This window comes from Dipodomys merriami, unplaced genomic scaffold (genome assembly GCF_024711535.1).
Source record: "Dipodomys merriami isolate MVZ:Mamm:240054 unplaced genomic scaffold, mDipMer1.0.p SCAF_5, whole genome shotgun sequence".
Taxonomy (NCBI): domain Eukaryota; kingdom Metazoa; phylum Chordata; class Mammalia; order Rodentia; family Heteromyidae; genus Dipodomys; species Dipodomys merriami.
This window is the reverse complement of record NW_027206068.1, coordinates 5363779-5376685: the sequence shown is the minus strand read 5'-3', so window position 1 is coordinate 5376685 and position 12907 is coordinate 5363779.

Below are 12907 nucleotides of genomic sequence, written 5' to 3'. Positions count from 1 at the left end.
TGCAATTCTATCTTAAGAAGTTGCAGCTCAAACAGTGCAGTAGGAAGTGTAAAGCCGAGTTCCAAACCCAATATGACCCACATGAAAAGATACACATATTGTGAAAATTAAGTACTATTATAATAAAATTGTTCACAATATACCCAACTAAAAGGACAGTTTAGAATAAAATTAGTATATTGTAGAATTTACTGATAATGGCTCTTTGAAGAAAATAAGATTGGATTTATAGCACACTAGTTAAAAGTACATTGAAATAGAGAAATGATAGAATTTATATAGTGAAGAAAATTAACTGCGTTTGATAAACTGTGAAAGCAACTGAGCAATGGCCTGTGCTTTTAATGTTAGCTACTCAAGAAGCAGAAATGGAAAGAATCATAGTTTGAATTGAGACAGATAAACATAAAGAGGGAAACCACGAGAAAGATGGGAAGACAAACAGAGAGAAAGAGAAAGTGACACAGATAGACCCAAAGAGAAAGACAGAGAAAGCAGAGACGAAGAGGGGGACATAAAGATACACACATAAAGAGCTAGAGAGGGAGAGGGAAGAAAGGGGAGATAAAGACAGACAGATACAAAAAGAGAGAGAGAAGGGAAAAGTCAAATAAATATGTGTGTAGGTTTATATGTATATTCAATTTCCAGATAAAGAATATTAGTATTCCATGCTCTCCCTTGCAAATGACAAACTTTGCAGAAGTAACTGGCTTGCTGATGTCTGTACTTTAATTATCTGAGACTGTATCTGTTCTTCAATTGCTTAAGCGAAAACTATGGACAGGGAAAGGGGGTAAGGGCTGGGGGAGGGGTGGTAAACAGGCTCAGCTAGGCTCAGACTCTTTTCTGATAATGCAAACAAGTCCTTTTGCCAATTAATGTCCTCTGGCTTTGGGGGATGTTTTATATTATAGCTCAGGCTTGCTAAATCCCCTCTCCAACTTCCTTAACCACTGGCTGACGCCAGGATTCAGTGTCCCAGTTCGCAGCTTGATGTGCATGAACAAGAAACAGGATGATGTCTGAGGAAACTCAGAGGTAACAAATTAATTAATTCCTACTTCCTGTACCAATCTCTCTGGATTTTGAGACAGCACTGCTTCTATGTCTTCTTTAACCTGAATATTGGTCTTCTTCTTCATGAATGTGTTCACACTTCCCTCTCAACGGCTCAAGTAGCAGAAATGAGATTATTCTTTTTAATAAAATGACTAACCATAGTCTACAACTGAACCTTGAAAAGATATTGCCACAAACTCTTATCATTGAACCTTCAGAAAGTTGTTTCCAGTAAGACTGGCGAGCCTTATTCAAGGACAAATGTCATTGTGTTCCTTTATTAAATGTCATATTGTCACCTTGGAGGTTATTAAGTTATAGCTAGATAAAAGAAAGAAGCTCCGGTGTTCTATTTTATATTTGTGTTACTATAGGTAACGATGGCCCACTCTGTATTTAAAGAGAAAAAAAAAACTAGAAGAAAGAATTTTGAATATTTCCATTGTAATCCTTCAGGACCATGGCAGGGGACCACGTGGAGGCAGGCAGGATCAGGAAAAAGATCATTATAACGTTTATTAGAGAAGCGATATCTCCCAGGAGAGGGAGCACATAGCTTCTGTCCCTATCCAAGTGGCAGGTGGGTCTGGGCAGAGAAAGGGAGTGGCCAGCTATAGAGTAGGAACTCAGGTCTGGGTGGAGCTGAGGACCAGAGGTGGGGATAATACTAAATTTCCCCACCTTGTTGTTTAATAAAAATAGGGAAACCTGGCTGGGGTATGGACAGACATCATTTCCTCTGGAGCTACTTCCTACTGTAAAGGGGCAAAGTAATCAAGGGTCCCTGATTTGTTGCTCAGCCAGGTACCATCCAAGAAGCATTTTCTTTACAGTTTGGTTGGTAAAGGTCCTCATCTTTTCCATGACAATAGTTATCTAAAATGCAAGACATAATGAGTAAAAGGCAAAATTTGCTGTTAGCAGTCCAGAGAAGAATAAGCCAGCTCTTTCTGTTCCTCTCTGCTCTCTAGCTGCTCTTTTCTAGCTCTCTCTGCTTTCTCTGCTCTAGCTCTTTCCTCTCTTTCCCAGCTCTCTCTCATTTCCAGGCCTTTCCCAGCCACCTGGAGTGCCAACCTTGCCTGGTCCCAGCAGGTCTACTGAATAAACCTACTCCTTACCTAAATACCACGTGTGTGGTGCAGTTCTTACTCGAACACCTCTTTTTAAAAACCTAACTTTAAACAAAATAAGAAGAAGAATAAGCCAGAGAGCAATTGATTGCCAGAAGGGCCTATCAAAGAGCTGAGATTGCCTTTTTCTGTCTTGGATTGGAGACCTAGTCTGGTATCTGGTTCCCCACATCCTGGAGGGGGGAGTAAGACTTTTTGCACTTTCGGAACACAGTAGCCTGAGGAGGAGGAGGTGGCAGAGATAGTTAAAGGTACCAGAGCCAATGGCTGTCATGGGCTCTTTTGCCTACTTCCTGCTGGTCTGGGGGCATTTGAGGAGTCCCTGGAGTTGGGGTCCTTAGGGTCCGAGTCTGCACTGGGCAAGACAGGTCAGTGGAAATGAAGTCTCAGATTGCCTGTAGTAACAGGATGGCCTTGACTTGTTCCCATATGGTGTCCTAGGTTGGGAGGTAGGGGTGGAGGGAGAGCTGTTATCTAGTTAAAACAAACTTTTGGAAAGGATGTTTTTAAACTGCAACTGATTGTCACTTGTACTGTCCATTGCCTCTGGTCATCCTGCTTAAAATGACTTATATACAACATTTAACTTTTAACTGATTTACAGACCTTTTCTTGAGCTACAGCAGTATAGCCTGTTTAGCACTCTGCTTTGCAAAAGCACTTTTCTGGCTGGCTGAGGAAAGCTGATCTCTAGTGACCCTAACAATGCCTACCTGTGTAGGCCTTTAGACAGATCTCAATAGGGACATATCTCAGGTCCACAAACTTTCTTTCCTTAATAGATAATTTATGTGGCCAATGCCAGCCCAAAAGTCACTGCCAATTAGGATTTTGAGCAGATATAGGGGGTTTGGGATTTTAACTATCCCCCACATTTTACAATCTTAACTTTTTACTACCCACTATCACAGATGACTGGCAAGTTTCTGCCTAGTTATGAAGTAAACAGACATTAGAAAGGCATTTTTATAAACTACCTTCCCATGACTTCCTGGTCCTAAGCAATTTTTGAAGGGCCATGCACAAGTGACTCCAGGATCAGACACCATTTCTACCATCCAAGCAGTGGCTTGTAACTGCCTCTGGATTTTCCAACATTGCCAGGGTCCCAGGAGTGTCTTTCTTCTTGCTGGAATAAATGCACCTTTGGCATCTTCCTCAGTCAGTCTCTGGACTTGAACTCATGTTTTGAGCTCTGTCCCTCAGCTCTCCAATTCGAGGCTAGAACTCTGCCACTTTGAGCCCCAAATCAACTCCACTTTGCAGCACTCTGCTGGTAGATTAAAGATGACAATCTTACACAGACCTTTCTCTACCCAGGCTGGCTTTGAACCACAGTTCTCAGATCAATCCATCTTTACAAAAGGCCACTTTTACTTCAAGTAAAAGCAATAAAGGTATTGGGAGAAGATCTTCACTAGCCATACAATGGACAAGGATCACAGATCTAAAATATACCTGAAACTCAAAAAATTAAATCCCCTAAAAACAAATCCTCAAAGAAACAACTGCCCAATAAGTAAGTGGGCTAAAGACTTACTCTGAAGAGGAAAGAAGAATGGCCAATAGACACATGAAGAAATGTTCAACATCCCTAGCCATAAAAGAAATGCAAATCAAAACAACATTGAGATATCACCTCACTCCAGTTAGAATGGCTATAATCAAGAACTCTAATAACAACAGATGCTGGAGGGGATATGGACAGAAGGGAACCTTACTGCATTGTTGGTGGGAGTGTAAACTTGTTCAACCACTTTGGAAAGTAGTATGGAGGTTCCTCAAAAGACTCCACATAGAGTTCCCCTATGACCCAGCAATCCCACTTTGGGGCATTAACCCTAATGATCACAAACAAGACCATACTAAAGCTACCAGCACAACTATGTTTATCACAGCATTGTTTACCACAGCTAAGCTATGGAACCAACCCAGATGCCCCTCAGTAGATGAATGGATCATGAAAATGTGATATATATATATATATATATATATATATATATATATATATATATATACAATGGAATTCTATGCCTCCATCAGAAAGAATGACATAGCCCCATTTGTTAGGAAATGGAAAGACTTGGAAAAAATTATATTAAGTGAAGTAAACTGGGCCCAAAGAAACATAGGTCCCATGGTTTCCCTTATTTGCAATAACTAGTATATGTCTGAGACAAGCAGAAAAGGTCAGATAAGTGGATGTTATGGAAATGAACCCCAAGATAAGGACTCAAATGTTTTTTCTTTCTTGCTATTATTTCTAACATATTTCTAAGATATTTCTTTGTTGCTTTGTATGTCCCTTCCCCATGGTATAACCCCTGTTTTCAGTGTATTTGATATTGGTATAATTTGTGGAGGGGAAGGTGGACCCATTGCAACAATTAGATGTACAAGACATTATGCTTTGGTGCGAGGCGGGGAGGGAGATTGGAAGCAATGGGAAGGGGAAACAAAGGAGGAGGCAACAATGCTTGATAAGAAATGTGCTCATTACCTTGCCCATGTAATTGTAACCCCGCTGTACGGTATTTTCACACACACACACACACACACACACACACACACACACACACACACACACAAACATACACACACACAAAGCAACAAGGATGTCATGGAAGTCGTTTTATAAGCATGGTCTTACCTGGAACTTACTTTGGGCCAAAGTTATATCTGACAATTTTGTAAGACTTCTCTGTCCTTCTCTGTGGGCCTGCTGGAAATTGTTCCAATAAACCTATGAGGGCAAACTGGAATAGCAATTAAATAATTAATCTGCTAGTCCTAATTTATCTTTTTGCACTTTAAAACAAACTAGGACAATTTTACTTCCAAATTTTGTATCTAAGAACCTATTCTTGATTTTTTCTTCAGTATACTGCCTCTTGGCCATCTGTTTTAAAAAGGCCATTTTTTCTACAATCTGAGTTCTCCCTAGAAAACAAAACCTTTATGAAATTTTAAGCCCAAATAACAGTTTTCCTTAATACAAGAATTACAAACATCATTACTATACCAAGGATCCAGACTTAGCGTCTTTTTTCCTTTTAGAGATACAGCCAATTGCAAAGTAGCACAGAAATCAAATCCTATTCTTTGATCATACACCCCTTATGGTCTAACTTGTCGGGATTAACTGACAAGTGGAAGGGAGTACAAACAAATCAGGACCAGACAAAGGTCTGAGCTTCAGTGGCTATAAAGTGTCTTGTGTTTTTTTAACCTGGAATTAGCAGGCTTTGGGTATGTTGTAATAGGAGGAGCCCTACTCAGGTAGGCAAGCCCACCTAGTCATCCGGAGTGGCAGAGCCCACCGCAACAAAGTTGTTAATAAAGAAGCAACTTTATTGAGAAGGTTCCTACACTGACCAGTCAGGGCCACAGCACAGGCTTGGGAGCTGATACTGTGACCCCAAGTGGCCCATATACTTTGGTTTTTAAAGGCAAAATCCATGAGGTCAAGCCTGGTCACACACAGGTGACCAATGGATTATACACACATAAAGGATTCTACACTCTACCAGACGACACACGGGTGGCCAATGAAGTTACAGTTTGTCTGTAATGGCTGTTTAAACCAGCCTATCACCTTGGTCTAAAATGGCATGCAAATTTAGCAGGTAAGGCGGAGTCTACCTTTTGGTGGGCAAAAGGTAGAGTTTACCATAAGCATGTGCAAAAGGTAGGGTTTACTGTAAGCAATTGGTATCTCCAGTTTGAGCCAGATTACAACCTATCAGTTTTATCAGTCAGTCTTTAACTCAACAATCAAGGGTGAGTTAGGTTATTAAGGGGAGGGGTACCAGATGCATTTTTTTTTCATTCTGGGAACTAGGACCATCAAGTCTAAAATCCTTAAAACAAAGAAAAAGTTCAAAATGGAATCATACCAGTTTGGGCCCCATCTCACAGTCCACTTCCATGTGTGATGGAGCAAGGCTGGGGAGTCTGGACTAGACATAGCATCTCCCAGCATGTGTGGATTTTTGTACCTCCTGCTATTTATTGCAAAATTTCTACACATACTAGTTAAAGACTTGGTTCACACTAGCTTTTGCAGGTTGATGCCACTGGTTTAAGGAGCTGTGACAACTTTGTTTTTTTCCCTGGGCATTTTCCCATGCATGGGAGCAAACTGCATCCTGAGCCACTCTGGTCCCTTGATCTTACAGGGAGTTGATCACAGGAGAGAAAAGAGAGACTCGAAACCTTAGCCTTAATTTACTAGCCATGTTCAGATGTACAACATTTAACTTTTAGCATAGATGGACATAAGGAATGACATAAATCACTGCCAACTTAATTACCAACTTCATTTACTTTCCCAAGTCCTTTTAAAACCGGCTACATTTTCTTTGGCTTGTCAGGTGATCTCAGAATTTTTAAGGCAACTCAGATTAGATCACAGCTTCCATTGGCAAAGCAAGCAAGCAGAATGCTTGGTAACTTTGAAACCATGACCGTTTTACATATTTTACATATAGACAAAGAGACATAGACATGTTTGTGCACAAATCACATGATACACCTAGATATTAAAATCAGCCATTTATTTTTTGGAATTTTAGTGGTATTATTTTGCCTATTATTTTGGAACCTCATGGTCAGTAAAAACAAAACTGTATGGTGAGAACTCAAGAGCAGGAAGGAGCTCTGGGTAGACCTGAGGACCAGAGATAGGGATAATAGTAACATCCTCTATCAAGAAATAATGTTGTTTGGAAGGCTGGACATGGTGGGTCATACCTATAATCCCAGCTACTTGGGAAATACAGATCAGGTAGATCATGGTTCAATGTTAGACCAGGCCAAAAAAAAAAAAAAAAGGAACTCCATCTTAACAAATAAACTGGATCTGGTGGGTTGTGCCTATAGCCTCAACTACATGAAAGGCATGGATAGAAGGATTATGATCCAAAGTTATCCCCCTGAGCTCAAACTGAGGACTCTATCTGAAATATAATTAAGCAAAACAGGTCTATGAATGGCTCAAGTAGTAGAGTGCTTGCCTGGTAAGTGCAAAGCATGAACTCAAACCCCAGTCCCAATGAAAACAAATAAGCATGAACTCAAACCCCAGTCCCAATGAAAACAAATTTGAACATTACATAGTGTGTGTGTATATATATATATATATATATATATATATATATATGCATCAAAGCATCACATAAACGTGTGTAATTATATTTCTGGGTGAGAAAACTCTAAAGCCCTTTAAAATTTAAATATTCAGCATGAGTGTTGAACTATAGTCTTCAATATCAAACCAATGTTTAAATTCTCAAAAGAAAAAAATTGCGTCTACTTTTCTCCAGTGTAATGATGCATGCTTCAATTTTGATTTTTCATCTCCCACAGAAGAACCTCCCTAACAGCAAGTTGCAAAGCCCTTATCTTTCCTTCTTAGAGGGGACCTGTATGAAGAACTGGAAAAAGGAAGAAACTTTCCTCCTAAGCTTCAAATAAGGGAGCTGTTGTAAGGTGAATCATCCCAGAAGCCACATTTTAAAATATAGAATATTGGAGTCTTTATTATACAGTTAACAGGCTGCAGGCCGCCAACTGTTACAAAGGCCTGCAGCAGGCAAATACACATAACACAGCTAGGAAACATGCTAAAGAGGAAAGAAATAACAAAAACAATACCAACAAACCAATTCAGCTCCAATGGAGAGCTGAATTGGGACACCATGATGACTGGAGATGAGCCAGGAGACAGGACACAGGACACAATCACAGAGACTCATGTGGCATGGTGTTCTGGTAGGTTGGCTAATCCAGGCCTAACTAGTTCAGTGCAGGGCAGATCCTCAGAAAATTCCCAGTCCCAGGCACTGGACTGTCAGATTCAGTAACCTATTAGCCAAGTGCCCACCCCTGTTTCCAGGGATCTGGGCATCACCTGGGAGGCAGGTGATGGGCAGAGGCTTTTCTCCCAGTATAAAGACAAGGTACCAGAACCTACCATCCGCCATATGGCCATATGGTGCCAGCCAGACCTGACCTCCTTACATTAGAGCAAATATGAGAGAAAAGAAATTGGGAGCTTTGCCTGGAACATGCTGGAAAGAACAGGGAGGAACTCATGTCATTAAACCTCAGAACTTTAAGACATTCCATAACATCAAACATTTTCCAAACTCAAGTCTCAACTGGGCACTGTGGCTTGCATATATAAACCTAGCTACACAGATGGCTAAGATCCAAGGATCACAGTTCAAAGTCTGCCTGGGTAGAAAAGTCCATGAGATTCTCATCTCCAATTAACCACCAAAAAGCCAAAAGTGAAGCAAAGGCTCAAGTGGTAGAGTACCAACCTTGCATGAAAAAGCTAAGGAAGAGTGATCTGGCCCTAAGTTTAAGCCCTTATACTGACACAATCCTCCCCTGCCCCTCACCCCCCACCACATACACACAAAGGCCTTGGGCATACCATGCATTCCACCAGGCCTTACACTCTATCCCTGCCTTTTGATTTTCTCATGGCTGGACTCAAAATACAGATTTCTAGGGAGAACAAAATAATATGAAAGACTAAATTTAGATTTTTATTTATGTTATTTCTCCCTCTAATCCAGAAAATTTCTTATGACCTAATCCAGATGGCCTCCCTTATTCATTTCCCCAACACATTCTTAAAGCTTGTTGTTCCCATTGGAGTCTAGACTTGGAGCATGATTCCTGATGGATACCCATATACTAAAGCTTCTTCACTTGTCTATAGTCAATTCAGGGCACTCTAAATTCTGCTACAGTTTTTGCATCTTACTTATCAGATGCAGACTAGACTCAAGGTTTCTGACTCCTTGCTGCTGTACCTAATTGGTACTCACTGAAAAGGGGTCACAATTTAATTTCCAATGGATTGCCAGTTTTGGCTCTTGGTGTGTTATAGGCAGTGATTTTTGAGCTTTGGCTTTATCATGAAGAGAAGAGCTAAGGGGGACAAAACTGGGATGAGACAGATGGAGACACAAGCCTGTAATCCGAGCTACTCAGGAGGCAGAGATCTGAGGATTGAGGATTGAAGCCAGCTAAGGCAAACACAAACAAAAAAAATCTGTGACACTCTATCTCCAACTAACCAGCAGAAAGCTTAGCTGAAAGCATGGTTCGAATGATAGAGTTCCAGGTGTGAACAAGCAAGCCAAGGGAGAGCAGGAGGCTCTGAGATCAAGCCTCAGTACAAAAACATGCATAATTTGGGAATGATGTGAGAAAATGTGGCCCAGATCTCCTTTCATGACTTCTTCAAATGATTAACTCAGTATTATTACCATCCTTTCAAAAAGAGGAAGAAGACTTCATACTGGAACAAGATGAATAAAGCAAAAGGAGAGACTAGGTGGAAGAATGTTCTTTATCAATTTTCAGTTCTCTATTCCAATGTCTCCTTGAACTAAGCTGGGGGGGGGGAGCACAATGACATGAAGATGGCAAAAATTCTGAAGCCTTTGGGACATTTTGCCAGAGTGCTTTAGAAACTCATGGAAAGCATAGATAATAGCTCTTATATAATAGGCCTAATCAAGCGTTCTTTAAAAATAAGCAACAATTGTGAAGCTCAAGGAGAGGGAAGCAAATTGCTCCTTACCTTAAGTATTTGTTCTTTTCCTAATTCTTATAATTCATACTTCACTTTTTTCTGCTTATTTAATAATGAGCAATATACTTTGATGTGTCTCCCAGTTTTCATGTATTGGAACTTGGCCCTCAAGGTATCAGTGCTAAGAACAAGTAGGAGGCAGGTGCAGGTGGCTCAAACCTGTGATATGAGCTTCTATTGGGGAGGGGAAGGGAAAAAACAAAACGCTGAAATAAGGATACAGGTTGACCCATTGTAACAATGAGATGCACAAGACACTATGTTGAAAATGAACTTTACAACTTCGGGAAGAGGGTGAGGGAGGAGGTGGGGAGGGAAGGGATGGTAGGGGAAAACAAAGGAGGAGGTAACAAGGCTCAAAAGGAAATGTACTCATTACCTTACTCATGTAACTGTAGCCCCTCTGCCCCTCTGTACAGTGTCTTCTTTTTTTTTTTGTCAGGTGTGGGACTTGAACTTTGGGCCTGGCCACTCTCTCTCAGCTCTTCAGCTCAAGGCTAGCACTGTACCACTTGAGCCACAGTGCCACTTCCGGTTCTCTGGTGGTTAATTGGAGACAAGAGTCTCACAGACTTTCTTGCCCTGGCTGGCTTTGAACCGTTATCCTCAGATCTCAGCCTCTTGTGTAGCTAGGATTACAGGTGTGAGGCAACAAGACCCTGCTCTGTACAGCATCTTTACTATAAAAAATATATATATTAAAATAAATTTTAAAAAACCTGGCCAAGGGAACAAAGCCTGTGAGATGCAATCCCCAAAATAGCCAGCATAAAGCTTAAGTGGTAGAGTGTCAGCCAAGCAAGCAAAAGCACAACAGTAAGTTCAAATACCAGTTTGACCACGAAGGAAGGAAGGAAGGAAGGAAGGAAGGAAGGAAGGAAGGAAGGAAGGAAGGAAGGAAGGAAGGAAGGAAGGAAGGGAGGGAGGGAGGGAGGGAGGGAGGGAGGGAGGGAGGGAGGGAGGGAGGGAGGGAGGGAGGGAGGGAGGGAGGGAGGGAGACAGGCTAAGAAGTAGGACCTTTAAGATATGGAGCCTAGTGTGGCCTAGTCATGTATAGATTTTGAAAGGAATTTACTGAATTCATCTGGGATAGTAGTTGGTTCTAGAGAAAAAACTGTTAAAGGAGAATAAACTTGGTACTCTCTGGTTGCTCTGGCTAATTGCTGCCTGTTTAGGTCACTCACTGGCTGCTCTGGCCACTAGCTGTTTCCTTTGGTAATTGGTCTTAGCACCTGAGGGCTACTTTTCACACTTGCTCCTGCCATTGTGGTACCATCCACCAGGAGGCGCTCATCAGGGCCAAGCCAGAACCAGGGTCATGCCTTTGAACATCCAGAATTGTAAACCAATGAAATCTTGTTCTTTTTTATTATTATTATTGTGAAAATACCGTACAGAGGTGTTACAATTACATGAACAAGGTAATGAGTACATTTCTTATTTCTTATCAAGCATTGTTGTCTCCTCCTTTGTTTCCCCTTCCCATCCTTCCCCATCGGCCTCCACCCCCCTCCCCCCACCAACCCCGCGCCAAAGTTCGTTTTTCCACATAACGACCTCTCATTGTTGCAATGGGTCCACCTGTATCCCTATTTAAACAATTTGTTTTTCCTTTCCTCTCCACAAATTATACCAACATCAAATACAGTGAAAGCAGGGGGGAGGGACATACAAAGCAACAAAACAATCACCTTATAAATATGTTAGAAACAATAACAAGAAAGAAAAACCATTTGAGTCCTTATCTTGGGGTTCATTTCGCCTAACATCAACTTATCTGACTTTTTCTGCTTGTCTCAGACATATACTAGATATTGCAAATAAGGGAAACCATGGGACCTGTGTTTCTTTGGGCCTGGTTTACTTCACTTAATATAATTTTTTACAAGTCTTGTTCTGTACTAAAGGACTCAGGCTTATGTATTTCATTGTAGTAACAACAAAAAAATGGACTAAAGTAATAGACTAGATATCAATCTTTTGGTAAAAATCAAGTCTATGAAATTGAGGTAGGGACTATTCTCATGTTCATAGAATTTTCCCAGGCCCTCTTTTTAATCTACTCTCTCTCCCCAAAATGTCTCACCTGTGCCTTTGGCTTTTGTCTTGATTCAGGCCATTGGCTGGATTATGCTTCCCTTCACATCACTTCCAGAAGAGATCATCACTCCCACTTCCTTCCAAAAGAAGGAATGCTGACCTTCTTCCAGATCAACACCCTTCAGTGGTCCTAGGCATCACATCTTCCTACATCCTATCACACAGGGGTGATCTCAGTCCTCAGTGTAGAGTAGGATGGGGTGATGGCCTCATAATCTAGGGATCACCTTGGGTCAAATGTTAAATACTAATCTGCAAGACTTTGAGTTTTACTGGAAGTTTCTTACATTTCCAAAATACAGGCATTAGAGTGGTACAATATGGCACATAACTATTTAGATAGATAATAAATATAATCTACTTACAGTTATAATTAAAATGTAATATTTATAACCTCCTTCCACATTTGCAGCAATTCACATAATTGTACCATAAATTTGGATGCTGGATGACTTTCTCAATATTCAAATATCGAGACTTTGATGTTAATATTTTTATGAAGAATGTATATCATCTGATTATTGCAGGTATATCAGTCATTTTCCTAATTTTAGTTTAATAGACAAGAAAAATTACTGTTGTATACAAAATAATAGTTTGAAATGTCTCTCTCTGTATAGAGGGAGAGACACACACAGACATACCCATATACACACAGTTGGAGTGTTTAAAACTAGCAAATTTATAAATGCCTTCTTCAAATGGTCACCATTTTGTGATGAGAACACTTAGCATTCATTATCTTTGCATTTCTCAGGAAGAATATATAATTGCTATAAACGGTAGGTATACTGTCCATATATCTCTTGCAATTATTGCTCATTGTCTAGGTACAAGTAAGTATCTTCCAATGACTGCTTCCTCGCCTCTATCCCTTCTTATCATCCCAGCTTCAGGTAGATAGATCTCATGGAAGATGAGATCTATCTTTTCCTTCAAAACTTTAACTCCACTGCAGTATTGAGTACATCTCCATAAAATCAGGATGGACTAGCCCAAA